Source organism: Indicator indicator, chromosome 5 (genome assembly GCF_027791375.1).
Source record: "Indicator indicator isolate 239-I01 chromosome 5, UM_Iind_1.1, whole genome shotgun sequence".
In the NCBI taxonomy this organism is placed as follows: Eukaryota; Metazoa; Chordata; class Aves; order Piciformes; family Indicatoridae; genus Indicator; species Indicator indicator.
The window spans coordinates 2,751,572-2,767,121 of record NC_072014.1 but is presented as its reverse complement, the minus strand read 5'-3'; the positions used below and the strand labels follow the sequence as shown (position 1 = coordinate 2,767,121).

The 15,550-nt window shown below is 48.5% G+C and overlaps 1 protein-coding gene across 1 annotated transcript in view; it reads right to left on the bottom strand.

The window, feature by feature from the left end:
• The window catches only part of ZNF804A (zinc finger protein 804A), a 60,140-nt gene that overhangs the window by 12,280 nt on the left and 32,310 nt on the right, over positions 1-15,550 (bottom strand). The gene's annotated exons all lie outside the window — the stretch shown is intronic.

Genomic DNA, 15,550 nt, shown 5'->3' with positions numbered 1-15,550 from the left:
ATGACTTCCCTGATCCTGCTAAGGAGCCACACTGAGGTTCAATCCACTACCCAGAGAGGCTGTGGAGTCTCCTTCTCTGGAGATTCATTCCTGTGTAGACTCCCCTAAGTGATCCTGCTGTGGCAGGGGGGTTGGACTGGATGATCTCTGGAGGTCCCTTCAAACCTCTACTGTGCTGTGACACTGTGATGCTGTGACCTCATTTGATTGCATGTCCAGCCTGTTTCTTGGAGGGGAAATTAAAATGCACAGCTCTGATTCCCTCTGTGAAAAGGGGATTCAGTTTTCTTTAAATGACAGAAAGACCACAAGGCAGAGACTTTTCTAATCCTTCACTCAAGCAAAAAAGTATTGCTCTAAGTCCCAATTTCCATCCCTGCATTGCTTAGTTGCTCAGTGTGCCCCCAGCATGGCTCAGAGACTTCATGACATCACCTTCAGAGACCTTAATCTCTTGATTTTGAGAAGAATCCAGTAATTTGCCACTTTGTTTAGTGTCCAGGGGCTAATGGCTGCCCAGGAACGAGGCCCATGTGGATTTGTAAAGGCAGTAATTCCAACTGCAAATCGTTTGAAGGGTATTGAAAGGTTTTCTTATCACTGGCAGGCACATGTTGGGTACACATGAAATGCAGTTTGCACAACTCTGTAAGCACCACTTCCTTGCTCATTCTTAAGTTTTTATTTTGCCCCATTTGTGGTTTTTCATTTTATTTTTTTCCCTATTCACAGAAAAATATCCTTCATATAACATCATTCATTTCTGTACTGAATTTGTCTTCACCTGGAGGTTTTTGCAGCCAGGCTGGATGTGGCTGTGAGCAACCTGCTGGAGTGTGAGGTGTCCCTGCCCATGGCAGTGGGGTTGGAACTGGCTGAGCATTGAGGTCCTTTCCAATCCTGAAAGTTCTATGATTCTATGATTCTCTTTAGCAGATTCTCTTTAGCAGATTCTATGATTTTCTTTAGCAGTCTATTCAATGCCAAGAAACATGCAGGTAGGAAGATGGTGAGAAAGCAAACAGGAGCACTACTTTCTGTTTTCAATTTTTGCATTATTTTTCCAGTAAGTAGATATTTATTTGAAGACAACTTTGATAGATAAAGAGAAACAATCTGAAAGGCAAGCACTTCTTCTGTCATTTATATTTCATAGAATCACGGAATTGTCAGGGTTGGAAGGGACCTCAAGGCTCAGCCAGTTCCAACCCCCCTGCCATGGGCAGGGACACCTCACACTCCAGCAGGTTGCTCACAGCCACATCCAGCCTGGCTGCAAAAACCTCCAGGCATGAGGCTTCCACCACCTCCCTGGGCAACCTCTGCCAGTCTCTCACCACCCTCATGGGGAACAACTTCTTCCTAACAGCCAATCTGTATCTACCCACTTCTAGTTTTGCTCCATTCCCCCCAGTCCTATCACTCCCTGACACCCTCAGAAGTCCCTCCCCAGATTTCCTGGAGCCCCCTTCAGATCCTGGAAGGCCACAAGAAGGTCTCCTGGGATCCTTCTCTTCTCCAGACTGCACAACCCCAACTCTCTCAGGCTGTCCTTCAGCACCTCCAGATCCTTCCTGGAACAGAGGCTCCAGAACTGGACCCAGAGCTCCAGCTGTGGTCTGAGCAGAGTGGAGCAGAGGGGGAGAATCCCCTCCCTGGCCCTGCTGGCCACACTTCTCTTGCTGCAGCCCAGGCTCTGCTTGGCTCTCTGGGCTGCAAGTGCTCCCTGCTGGCTCCTGGTGAGCTTCTCCTCCCCCAGCACCCCCAAGGCCTTTTCTTCAGGGTTGCTCTCCAGCCAGTCTCTGCCCAATATTTCATTAACAGTGATACCAAATTCTGTTTCCTCATGCCAACAGATGTTATAAGGTTATACATGCACTCACACCTGGATGTTATAAATTCACTCAGAACTAAGTTTCTCTTTGTTTTTGGTGTGGTTTTTTTTTTTCCCCCAAGAAAAAAGGCTTGAAATGAGAAGGATCTTTGTAGAACACTTCTTCCACCTGTGCATTCATGTCTTCCTCAAGACAGTATGACCCTCACCCTGCTTCACACCAGCTGCTCCCAAAACCTGAAGTATTTCATTTCATAAGTGATTTCTGAGTACTCAGAATACCAGCCAAGGAATGAAGTTTGCCCTCTCTCCTCCCCATCACTAGCTTTTGACATTTAAAGACAGGATTCCATTCTGTTTTGTAGAGCTGAATAATCCTTCAGGGTTTGGTTTTTTTTTTTCCCTCCAGTGCACAAAGAAGGAAGCATTCTACAAAGCAAGAAAAGAGAAGGCTGCCTTCCCCCAAGGTTAAAAAGGAGAAGCTGAGGTGTATACAAATCCATAATCACCCTCCAGCAGCAGCACTTTACTGTAATTACTGGGATGATTGTAATTAGCCATTTGATTCTGACCAGATTCTGACCCTTTTTTCTCTTGCTGTTGAAAGGGAGCAGGACTCCATGCCGTGAGGGGTGCCACAGTTCATCAGCCTCCACGTCTCAGGGTGTCAGCAGGGGCTCACTCACAGTCAACAGGGACAACACTGTCCAAGGAAGTTTTCCATGACCTTGGAGGCACAGAAGACGTGTTTCATGCTAAAAAATCATCATCCTAGAGATCTGAGGCTCTCATCAGCCCCATCAGTCGTTTAGGAACAAGTTCTTTACTTTAGGAACAAGTTCTTTACTGTGAGGGTAGTGGAACACTTGAACAGGTTGCCCAGGGAAGTGGCTGAGGCCCCATCCCTGGAGAATCACAGAATCAACCAGGTTGGAAGAGACCTCCAAGATCATCAAGTCCAACTGATCACCCAACCCTAACTAATCAACCAGACCATGGCACTGAGTGCCTCATTCAGGCTTTGCTTAAACACCTCCAGGGACACTGACCCCACCACCTCCCTGGGCAGCACATCCCAATGGCCAATCTCTCTTTCTGGGAAGAACTTCTTTCTAAGATCCAGCCTAAACTTCCCCTTGCACAGCTTGAGGCTGTGTCCTCTTGTTCTCTTGCTGGGTGCCTGGAACAAAAGACTAACCCCCACCTGGCTACAACCACCCTTCAGGTATTGTAGACAGCAATGAGGTCTCCACTGAGCCTCCTTTTCTCAAGACTAAAGATATTCAAGGTGAGGCTCAACAAGGCCCTGTACAACCTGATCTAGTTAGGAATGTCCCTGCTGACTGCATGGAGGTTGAACTTTGGAAGTCCCTTCCAGCCTGGACCATTCTATTGTTCTATGATTCTGTGATTCTATGATTCAATGATTCTATAAATCTATGATTCTATGATTCAATGATTCTATGAACCTATGATTCTATGATTCAATGATTGTATGATTGTATGATTCTATGCTTCTATGATTTTATGATTCTATGCTTCTATGATTCAATGATTGTATGATTCAATAATTGTATGATTCAATAATTGTATGATTGTATGATTCTATGCTTCTATGATTCAATGATTGTATGATTCAATAATTGTATGATTCAATAATTGTATGATTCAATAATTGTATGATTCAATAATTGTATGATTGTATGATTCTATGCTTCTATGATTCAATGATTCAATGATTTTATTAATCTATGACACTATGATTGAATAATTCTATGATTCAATTAATTCTATAATTCTATGAATCTATGATTCTATGGTTGAATGATTGTATAATTCAATGATTCTATGAATCTATGATTCAATGATTGTATGATTCAATGATTCAATGATTCAATGATTGTATGATTCTATGCTTCTATGAATCTATAGATTCAATGATTCAATGATTGTATGATCCAATAATTGTATGATTGCATGATTCAATGATTCAATGAATCTATGATTCTATCTGGTTAGCACACACCAGACCAGGGACAGAAGAACTGTTCACAACTTTCAAGTCATTAATTTGCTCCCCTTGCTTGCTACAAGTAGGTCTCAACGTGTAAGACAGGGGAGTCTGTCAGAAGTTTTGTGTGCACAAGCCCTCGTGTTGGGCTGTCTGCTCTTCTCTTCTGGAGAACTACTCGTTGTAGAGCTGCCCTTCTGTCAGACCTCCTGTCAAACACACCACCCCTCTCCCCCATGGAAAGCTGCTTTTAGCTGAACATGATCTACTTATACAGCACTGAGGCTTTGGTCTTACAACTGCTCTGTCAGTCACAGAATCACAGAACCACAGAAACATTCTGGCTGGAAAAGCCCCTCAGGAGCACCAAGTCCAACCCACAACCCTGCTCTGCAGGGCTCACCCCTAAACCACAGCCCCAAGCACCACAGCCAAACCACCTTCAAACACAGCCAGGCTTGGGGACTCCACCACCTCCCTGCCCAGCACATTCCAATCCCTGACCACTCTGGATGGGGAAAAATTCTTCCTCCTGTCCAGTCTGACCCTGCCCTGCTGCAGCTTGAGGCTCTTCCCTGTTGCTCTGTCACTAATTACCTGTGAGCAGAGACCAGCAACAGCCTTTTCATGGGGAGCTTAAACACAGATCTGTAAGGACTGTCCCTCAGTCACTCCTGAGGATTTTATCCACCAAATCCATCTGTAAAAGATGGAACTTTTCTCAGTTGCAAACCACAAAACACACACCAGGTGCCAGCTGTTTTGAGGCCTGATTTGGCAGTTTCCAAGAGATGATATTTCCTAAACCTAGCTTGGAGCACTCCTCGATATCAATCCAGGTTGGGGGATGATGAAACTGAGAGCAGCCCTGCAGAAAAGGACTTGGGGGTGCTGGTGGATGAGAAGCTGGACATGAGTCAGCAATGGGCACTTGCAGTCCAGAAGGCCAATGGCATCCTGGGCTGCATCAAAAGAAGTGTGGCCACCAGGTCAAGAGAGGTGGTTCTGCTCCTCTGCTCTGCTCTGGAGAGACCTCACCTGGAGTACTGTGTCCAGCTGTGGGACCCCCAACATAATAGAGACATAGACCTGCTGGATTGGGTCCTGAAGAGGGCCACAAAGGTGATCAGAGAGCTGGAGCACCTGTTGTATGCAGACAGGCTGAGAGAGTTGAGGCTGTTCAACCTGGAGAAGAGAAGGCTTCAAGGACATCTTATAGCTACATTTCAATATCTGAAGGAGATCTGCAGGAAGGCTGTTTAAAAGGGTTTGCAACCATAAGGCCAAGGAGCAATGGTTTGAAACTGGAGCAGGGTAGATTTAGGTTGGACATAAGGAGGAAGTTCTGGTGAAATACTGGAATGGGTTGCCCAGGGATGTGGTTGAGACCCCATCCCTGCAGACATCCAAGATGAGACTTGATGTGGCCCTGGGCAGCCTGACCTATTTGGAGGTGTCCCTTCCAACCCGATACAATCTGGGTGAAACATAAAAGGTCATCTAAGAGCCCAAATGCATGCCCTCCATTTTTTGGGCTACTGTTCTTCTTTTCCATTTGTTGTTGTTTTGCCATCTGCTCAACTACCATCACCTTCAGTCCCTTGCTGCGCTTTCTCCTGGCAGTGACTGCCAGCTCTGCATTTCTGCTGCCATGTGGTTTTGGATTTTGTTGAGTTTGCTTGCATTATTATTTTTTTGTTGTTGTTATTGCTGAGCTTGCTGGTGTTATGCAAATGAGAAGGAGGTAACACTCAATTATATGCAAAATGCCATTAATCCATGCAAGCTAAATACCACGAGGCCACCCTAAAAAGTTGTTCCAAGTAAATCACAGAATCATAGAATTGTCAGGGTTGGAAGGGACCTCAAGGCTCAGCCAGTTCCAACCCCCCTGCCATGGGCAGGGACACCTCACACTAGATCAGGCTGGCCAGAGCCTCATCCAGCCTGGCTGCAAACACCTCCAGGGGTGAGGCCTCAACCACCTCCCTGCACAACCCATTCCAGGCTCTCACCACTCTCATGGGGAAGAACTTCTTCCTCAAATCCAGCCTGAATCTACCCCCTTCTATCTTTGTTCCATTACTTCCAGCTTTATTCCATTACTTCCAGCTTTGTTCCATCATGCTGAGCTGTGATATGCAAGTCCAGGTGAAAAGGAAGACTTCACCAACTCCTATGTACCTATGCATGGATGAAACTATACATGAGATGACCACATGAGGTCCAAACTGCATTTCATGATGTGGCAGCAAGCAACTGCAGAAAGATGTGGCTGCATTTCATTCAGAGGTATACAGACCAGGAGACCTCAGGCCTGCCATGGAAGGTACTCATGAGAAAAAAAAAAAAAATCAAAGAAATCCTAACTGGACTTCCAACAGGACCCCATCTCTGGTTATTTCACCCTTGCCTTCATTTCTCCATTTGTCACATTAGAGTTAATTTCAGCATGATGGAGAGAGACTGTTTGCAAAGGCCTGCAGGGACAGGAGCAGGGACAATGGCTTCAAAGTAGAGCAGAGCAGATTGAGATTGGATGTGAGGAAGAAGTTGTGCAGCATGAGGGTGGTGGAACACTGGAAGAGGTTGCCCAGGGAGGTGGTTGAGGCTCCATCCCTGGAGATATTCAAGGTGAGGCTGGAGAGGGCTCTGATCTAGTTGGGGATGTCCCTGCTGACTGCAGAGGGGTTGGACTGGATGAGCTTCGGAGATCCCTTCTGGCCCAGACCATTCTAGGAGTCTATGATTTCAGGGCAGTGCAGTTCTGATATTATTATGTTAATTTGCTTTTGACCCTTAGATTAACAATTAAATGATGTGGACTTTAGCAGTGCTGAAAATATATAGACCATGAATTCATCTTCTGATCAATGGAAGTATTAAACTTACAGGACTTAACAGCCCGGACATCAGATTTTGCTGCTTGATTGCCTTTGATTTTGTCAGGAAAACCAAGAATGTTCCCAGCCCTCACTGAAGCAGGAATTTATGGCTCAGAAACCACTCAGCAAAATCAAACTTCCTTTTCTTGCTCACTAACTATGAAATACTCAAAGCTGCAGCCCAGATCACACTCTTGCAGAGCTGGCACAAAAGTGGTGCTTGCATTTGTTTAAAACACAAATCCCATCCCTCTGTATGTGACACCATCCCCAGGCAAGTTCCTGGCCAAGCTGGCAGCTCATGGCTTGGACAGGAGCACTCTGTGCTGGGTTAGGAACTGGCTGGAGGGCTGAGCCCAGAGAGTGGTGGTGAATGGTGGCACTGCCAGCCAGTCACCAGTGGTGTCCCCAAGGCACCAGTGTTGGGCATTATCCTGTTTAATATCTTTATTGATGATCTGGACAAGAGGATGGAGTCCATCATCAATAAGTTTGCAGATGCAGGAGTTGATCTGTTAGAGGGTAGGAGGGCTCTGCAGAGGGACCTTGCCAGGCTGGACAGATGGGCAGAGTCCAAGGGCATGAGGTTTAACAAGGCTGAGTGCTGGGTTCTACCCTTTGGCCACAACAACCCCAGGCAGTGCTCGAGGCTGGGGTCAGAATGGCTGGAGAGCAGCCAGGCAGAGAGGGACCTGGGGGTGCTGGTGGAGAGCAGCTGAAGAGGAGCCAGCAGTGTGCCCAGGTGGCCAAGAAGGCCAATGGCATCCTGGCCTGCATCAGCAAGAGTGTGGCCAGCAGGAGCAGGGAAGTCATCCTGCCCTGTGCTCAGCACTGGTTAGGCCACACCTTGAGTGCTGTGTCCAGGTCTGGGCTCCTCAATTTAAGAAGGACATTGAGACACCTGAACGTGTCCAGAGAAGGGCAGCAAGGCTGGGGAGGGGTCTGGAGCAGAGCCCTGTGAGGAGAGGCTGAGGGAGCTGGGGGTGTTTAGCCTGCAGAAGAGGAGGCTCAGGGGAGACCTCATTGCTCTCTACAACTCCCTGAAGGGAGGTTGTAGCCAGGTGGGGGTTGGGCTCTTCTCCTAAGCAACCAGCAACAGAACAAGAGGACACAGTCTCAAGCTGCTCCAGGGGAAGTTTGGGCTGGAGGTGAGGAAGAAATTATTCCCAAACAGAGAGTTTGGCCATTGGGATGTGCTGCCCAGGGAGGTGGTGGAGTCACCATCCCTGGAAGTGTTTCAAAGCAGCCTGGATGAGGCACTCAGTGCCATGGGTGAGTTGATTGGATGGGGTTGGGTGAGAGGTTGGACTGGATGATCTCTGAGGTGTTTTCCAACCTGGTTACTTCTGTAATTCCTCCATATAAAATCTATATTTAATTGTAATAAAGGGGGGGTGGGGTGGGTGGGTTATGCTTCCATTCAGTTAGATAAAAATAAATCTGATGGCTGCTTAATACAGAGGATGAAATATGAGCATTTCTTAGCTCCCACTGATCACTCTAGAAGCTATTCCCCTTTTCTCTGAACACTACCTGACTGCTGTCAGTACACTCCCTGTTAGCTGAGATGCTTTACTGCCTCTTTATGTCACCTGTGGTATGATAAATAGAGCAGCAACAGACTCATTAAAGAAACATTCGTCACACCAAAGCAGATCAGTAACCTGATCAGTAACCTGAGTAACCAAAGCACTGAGTCCAACCAATTCTAAGCAATAACTGAATAGATGAGAGCTCCTCTAATACCTGTACACACTCAAATGGGCAGGAAACATGCCATGTAGAGCAGAAAACATTCCTAACTGAGAGGTAGAAGGCCAAGGGCATCCTGGGCTGGATTAGAAGGGCTGTGGTAAGTCGAGAAAGTTTCTCCCCCCCCTCTCCTCTGCCCTGCTGAGGCCACATCTGGAATATTGTGTCCAGTTCTGGGCCCCTCAGTTCAAGAAGGACCTCAGGGAACTGCTTGGAAGAGTCCAGCACAGATCCACAAAGATGCTGAAGGCAGTGGAAGATCTTCCTGAGGAGGAGAGCCTGAGGGAGCTGAGGGCTCTGGAGCTTGCAGAGGAGGAGCCTGAGAGGTGACCTCATTGCTGGTGCTCAAGATGTGCAGGGGGAGTGCCCAGAGGCTGGAGCCAGGCTCTGCTGGGTGATGCCCAATGCCAGCACAAGGGGCAGTGGTGGAAGTTGAAGCAGAGGAAGTTCCATGGAAACTGGAGGAAGAAATTTTTCCCTGTGAGGGTGAGAGAGCCCTGGATCAGGCTGCCCAGGGGGGTTGTGGAGTCTCTGTCTCTGGAGATATTCCAACCCCAGCTGGATGTGTTCCTGTGCCACCTGCTCTAGGTGCTGCTTGTCTGGCAGGGGGGTTGGACTGGATGAGCTTTGGAGGTCCCTTCCAGCCCCTAACATTCTGTGATTCTGTGTCACTACAGACATTTTCCCCTCTGCCTTTTTTGGTTTGTGTGCCTGTATTTATTTTACCGTTCTGCAGCTGGAGACCCCTTCACTTCTCACAGCACAACAGGGCTGCACCTCTTCACTTGTGCTCTGGTCTGCAATTCCACACACTTTACATGACCACATCTTTTACATGATTAACAAAATAAGCAAATAATGATTTCTCCATTTGTAAAGATTATAGAGGGGGGAACAAATAATTAAAGCTCCAATTAAATCCCACTGTGACCTGAGAAAATCTTCCCTGTTAGGAGAGCTCCAGCCCTCCCCTAGAAGAAGTTAAACAAGGCTAGTGCTTTCCACAGGAAGGAGAAATGGCAAAATTTCTCAATGAACTCAGCAAATTGAATTAGCAACTCAGCCATTCCAGTGGGCTAGGGAAGAAATTAATAGATAATCAATTTCTGTTGGCTGTGCTGCCAACTATGGCATTAATTGCTATAATGTGTTGCTGCAACAGGAGAGCAACAGGGGAATTGTCACAGCAGCTTACAAACACTTGAGGGGAAGTGACACAGCAGATGAAGGCACTTCTTGCTGGCAGTGGGGACCATGCTGCTGGTGGAGGATCTGGAGGTGCTGGAAGGTGTCCAGAGAAGGGCCATGAGGATGAGCAGAGGGCTGGAGCTGCTCTGCTCTGGAGACAGCCTGAGAGAGTTGGGGTTGTACAGTCTGGAGAGGAGAAGGCTCAGGGACTTTTTAGGATGATCTTGTGTGGGTGAGCAGGAAGCCAGTGACCCCTTCCAACCACCACTTTTATGCAGGAAGATCTCTCATTTCCTCACTTCATAGGTGTACAGACTACACTGGCCACTCTGGTTGTAAGAGCCCTTTAATAAAGGTCATCAATCTACTGCTGGCTTATGAATAACTTCAAATGTGTTGCAAGGCACCAGGACAGGTTAGGGAATGCCCTGCTGGGAAGCAGCTCCATGGAGAAAGAGCTTGGAGTGCTGGTGGGCAGCAAGTTCTGCATGGCACAGCAATGTGCCCTTGTGGCCAAGAGAGCCAAGGGGAGCCTGGGGGGCAGCAAGAAAAGTGTGGCCAGCAGGGCTGGGGAGGTTCTGCTCCCCCTCTGCTCTGCTCTGCCCTGCTGAGACCACAGCTGCAATCCTGTGTCCAGTTTGGGGCTCCCCAGGTCAAGAGAGACAGAGAGCTGCTGGAGAGAGGCCAAGGGAGAGGCAGGAGGATGCTTAGGGGACTTGAGCATCTGCCCTGGGAAGAGAGACTCTGAGGAGACCTTATTGTATCCTTTCAGTATCTGAAGGGGGCCTACAGGAAAGCTGGTGAGGAACTTCTTAGGGTGTGAGGTAGTGATAGGACTGGGGGGAATGGATCCAAGCTAGAGGAGGGGAGATTTTGATTAGACATTAGGAAGAAGTTCTTCCCCATGAGGGTGGTGAGACACTGGAACAGGTTGCCCTAAGAGGTAGAGGAAGCCTCATCCCTGGAACATTTTAAGGCCAGGCTGGATGTGGCTCTGGGCAACCTGCTTTAGTGAGAAGTGTCCCTGGCCATGGCAGGGAGGTTGGAACTGAATGATTCTTGAGGTCCTTTTCAACCCTGACAATTCTGTGAGTTATGGTTGATGAAAAACTTTCAAATTCCTCTCGATTATGTGGCCGCAAAAAATATACACTGCAATGACAGAAGGAAAAAGAAATCTTTCTTTGCTTTCTTCTCAATGCTTTTCCCTTAGAAGTTATCTGCCAGCAACAAAGACATCCTTCATTCTGTGATGATTGATGTCCTTCCCAGCACAGTGAGCTCCATGTCTCATTTCACATCACTTGGGTGTCTCTGCAGCTCCTGCTCGTTTCCAGTATCTCCTGCAGCAGGATCCAGAGAGCATTATGGCTTACAAGGATCCAGGACTTTGTCAAATAACAGGTTATGGAGCATGAATTAAGATTTTTCTTGCTTTTTCTTTTAGATAAGTGTTTCCTAAAGCTGACTAAATGCCATGTTGCAAAATCATTGTTTTAAGCCTGCAGAAGTGCTGACCGTTGCACACTGAGCACTTCACTGTGATAGCTTCTGTCATAGCATCAGAGAATTGTCAGGCTTGGAAGGGACCTCAAGACTCAGCCAGTTCCAACCCCCTGCCATGGGCAGGGACACCTCACACTCCAGCAGGTTGCTCACAGCCACATCCAGCCTGGCTGCAAAAACCTCCAGGGATGAGGCTTCCACCACCTCCCTGGGAAACCTCTGCCAGTCTCTCACCACCCTCATGGGGAACAACTTCTTCCTAACACCCAAATCTCCCCACTTCCAGCTTTATTCCATTCCCCCAGTCCTGTCACTACCTGATAGCCCAAAAAGTCCCTCCCCAGCTTTCTTGGAGCCCCCTTCAGATCCTGGAAGGCCACAAGAAGGTCTCCTCAGAGCCTTCTCTTCTCCAGACTGCACAACCCCAACTCTCTCAGGCTGTCTCCAGAGTAGAGCAGCTGCAGCCCTCTGCTCATCCTCATGGCCCTTCTCTGGACACCTTCCAGCACCTCCAGATCCTTCCTGGAACAGAGGCTCCAGAACTGGACCCAGAGCTCCAGGTGGGGTCTGAGCAGAGTGGAGCAGAGGGGGAGAATCCCCTCCCTGGCCCTGCTGGCCACACTTCTCTTGCTGCAGCCCAGGCTCTGCTTGGCTCTCTGGGCTGCAAGTGCTCACTGCTGGCTCCTGCTGAGCTTCTCCTCCCCAGCACTCCCAAGTCCCTCTCCTCAGGGCTGCTCTCCAGCCAGTCCCTGCCCAGCCTCTATCAGTGCCTGGGATTGCCCTGACCCAGCTGCAGGACCTTGCACTTGGTCTTGTTGAACCTCATGAGGTTGTCATGGGCTCACCTCTCCAGGTCCCTCTGGGGACTTGAGCATCTGCCCTGGGAAGAGAGACTGAGGGCCCTGGGGCTGTTTAGTGTGGAGAAGAGGAGGCTGAGAGGGATCTGATCAATGTCTCTCAAGAGCTGAGGGCTGGGGGTCAAGTGGAGGGGGCCAAGCTCTTTTGGGTGGTTCACAGGGATAAGACAAGGAACAAAAGGTTCAAACTTGACCAAAGAAGGTTTCAGCTCCACATGAGGAGAAACTTCTTTCCACTGAGGGTGCCAGAGCCCTGGAGCAGGCTGCCCAGAGAGGTTGTGGAGTCTCCTTCTCTGGAGCCTTTCCAACCCCAGCTGGATGCATTCCTGTGCAGACTCCCCTGGGTGCTGCTGCTGGGGCAGGGGGGTTGGACTGGCTGATCTCTGGAGGTCTCTTCCAACCTCCAATGTACTGTGATTCTGTGAAGAACAGAGACTTTTGGACATCTTTGATAAAAGGTAGACAAATGACCACTGGACACAGAAGACTAACAACAGATTTCTCTCTATCATTCCATTGGCTTGCTGGCCATGAGAGAGTTTGCTGCACAACTATCTTTATTTTCTCCTTTCACCTATTCTCCCTGCAATTCTGCTTTTCATTGCTCCTTTATCTCTTTCCTGACCTTCTGCTGACTTGGGTTGTGTCTCTGAAGGTAGCAGGGAAAAGGAGGGCTGCCCAGAGTAGGTGTAGTTCCATACAAGGCAATCCTTGTATTTAATTTTTTTCCCCCTGAAGTGTAAATATATTTTGTACATATTCATCACATTTCATACTTCCAGATTTTAGTTTCCCTTTTGTAAATATAACTTTAACATTGCTTCTGAGTTTGTTTTTTTTCTTTTTTTGGGGGGTGTGGGGGAATTTACTCTGGAGATAATTTCCAATCATGAGGGGGGGAGGAGTAATTTCATAGAATCCTAGAATCAGTCAGGGTTGGAAGGGAGCTCAAGGTTCAGCCAGTTCCAACCCCCTGCCATGGGCAGGGACACCTCACACTACAGCAGGCTGGCCAGAGCCTCATCCAGCCTGGTCTTAAACACCTCCAGGGATGGGGCTACAACCACCTCCCTGGACAACCCATTCCAGGCTCTCACCACTCTCATGGGGAAGAACTTCTTCCTCACATCCAGCCTGAATCTCCCCACTTCCAGCTTTATTCCATTCCCCCAGTCCTGTCACTCCCTGATAGCTTAAAAAGTCCCTCCCCAGCTTTCTTGGAGCCCCCTTCAGATACTGAAAGGCCACAAGAAGGTCTCCTCAGAGCCTTCTCTTCTCCAGACTGAACAGCCCCAATTCTTTCAACCCACCACAACATTAACAACTGAGAGCAGAATTTTTTGCCTTTATCTTCCCAGCCTCTCTGCTCAGTGCCATTTTGAAGGAGGATTGCCACAGAGACTGAAATTGAGCTTAGCAAATCTTCAACCTTTCCAGTGCCCACAATGCACACAATGACTGAAAACAAGGAATTTGTGTTTGTGTCTGAGTTCTCCAAAGGATATTTTCTATAACCCTTGAAGGATACTTCAATACTCAACTTAAGAAGGACATGGAGATGCTTGAATGTGTCCAGAGAAGGGCAATGAGGCTGGAGAGAGGTCTCAAACACAAACCCTACGAGGAGAGGCTGAGGGAGCTGGGGGTGTTCAGCCTGGAGAAGAGGAGGCTCAGGGGAGACCTTCTTGCTCTCTACAGCTCCCTGAAGGGAGGTTGTAGCCAGGTGGGGGTTGGGCTCTTCTCCCAGGCAAGCAGGGACAGAAGGAGAGGACACAGTCTCAAGCTGCACCAGGGGAAGTTTGGGCTGGAGGTGAGGAGAGAATTCTTCACGGAGAGAGTTGTTAGCCCTTGGGATGTGCTGCCCAGGGAGGTGGTGGAGTCACCATCCCTGGAGGTGTTCAAGAGGGGATTGGACGTGGCACTTGGTGCCATGGTTTAGTAGTCATGAGGTCTTGGGTGACAGACTGGACTCGATGATCCTTGAGGTCTTTCCCAACCTTGTTGATTCTGTCATTCTGTGACTAGCTCCTGCTCCACCACCACCACCATTTTTGCACCCATCCCAGAGCCAGGGGCAAGAACCTCAACCAGCCAAGATACCACACAGAGGAGCTCAGCCCCAGTCAGGAGACCCAGCCAGCACCTATGGATGATATTGGAGCAGCTGTCAATTCTCTTCCTAGCTAACCAGGGGGCCACCAGGCCCCCCGGCCGTTTGGGATCCCCAGCACCAAGCACCCAGTGTGCACCATGGGGACTCACCAGGGAGGAGAGGAGGATTCCTCAGCCCAAATGGGCTCAGCTAGGAGCTTCAGCCCTTCCTGGTGGGGATTAAAAAGGGGAGTGGGTGGGGAGGGCAAAATGGCCAACACCTGGGATGGGAGGAGACTCCAACAGAGCCCAGGTGCTCTGGGATTTAAGGGGAAAAAGGGGTGGGAAAGGGGAGATGGTGGTGAAAGGAGGGAATTTTAACAGAAGTTTATTTTCTATACATCTTCCTTAATGCACAACTGCAGTTTGTGGCTTGCTTTGCCTCCATGCAACAAGAACAACCCCTTCAATACTTCATCAAACAAAGCACAGTGGTGGCTATGACAAGGAAAGCCTTCCAGAAGGATCATACTGCTTGGTGGAGAAATCTGTGCTTTTCAGATCAAAAGAACAACTTTTAACAACAAAGTTCTTCAAGAGTGAATTTTCTCCCTGGATACCAGCAGAAAACACCAGGATGATGAAGAAAACACCAGGATGATGAAGGGACTGGAGCATATGCCCTATATGAGGGGAGGCTGAGAGCCCTGGGGCTTTTTGGCCTGGAGAGGAGAAGACTGGGAGGGGATTTAATGGATGTCTATGAATATCCAAGGGCTGGGAGTCAGGAGGGAGGGGACAGGCTCTGCTCAGTTGTGCCTTGGGATAGGACAAGGGGCAATGGATGGAAACTCCAGCCTCAACATGAGGAGGAACTTCTGCACTGTGAGGGTTCCAGAGCCCTGGAACAGGCTGCCCAGAGAGGTTGTGGAGTCTCCTTCTCTGGAGCCTTTCCAGCCCTGTCTGGATGTATTCCTGTGTGACCTGTGCTGGATTCTCTGGTCCTGCTCTGGCAAGGGGATTGGACTTGATGATCTTCAAAGGTCCCTTCCAACTCCCAACATCCTCTGATCCTGAATAGCTCTGATGGGCTGAAGGAGATCCATGAATCCTCCTCAAAGTGAGCTCTTAACTTGAATCCTTTCTGTCAAACAGAAATCACAACTGCTTCCCCTGATCAGTTTTATATCAGAGCATTCAGCTGTCCAAAGCCTTTCACCACAAATGGGTTCTCACCAGCTGGCATCTGATCCTTGCCCAAGATCATGCCAGGACCTCTGACAATCTTCTTCAAAGAGAATGCAAAATCTGACTGCTGAAAATTGAGGCAGGATGAGAACTGTGACACATCCCTCACAGCCTCAGCTAACCAGCACAGGCAGAATCTGTTCTTCTTTACCCAACCTCTGATACTATTCACAGGGGA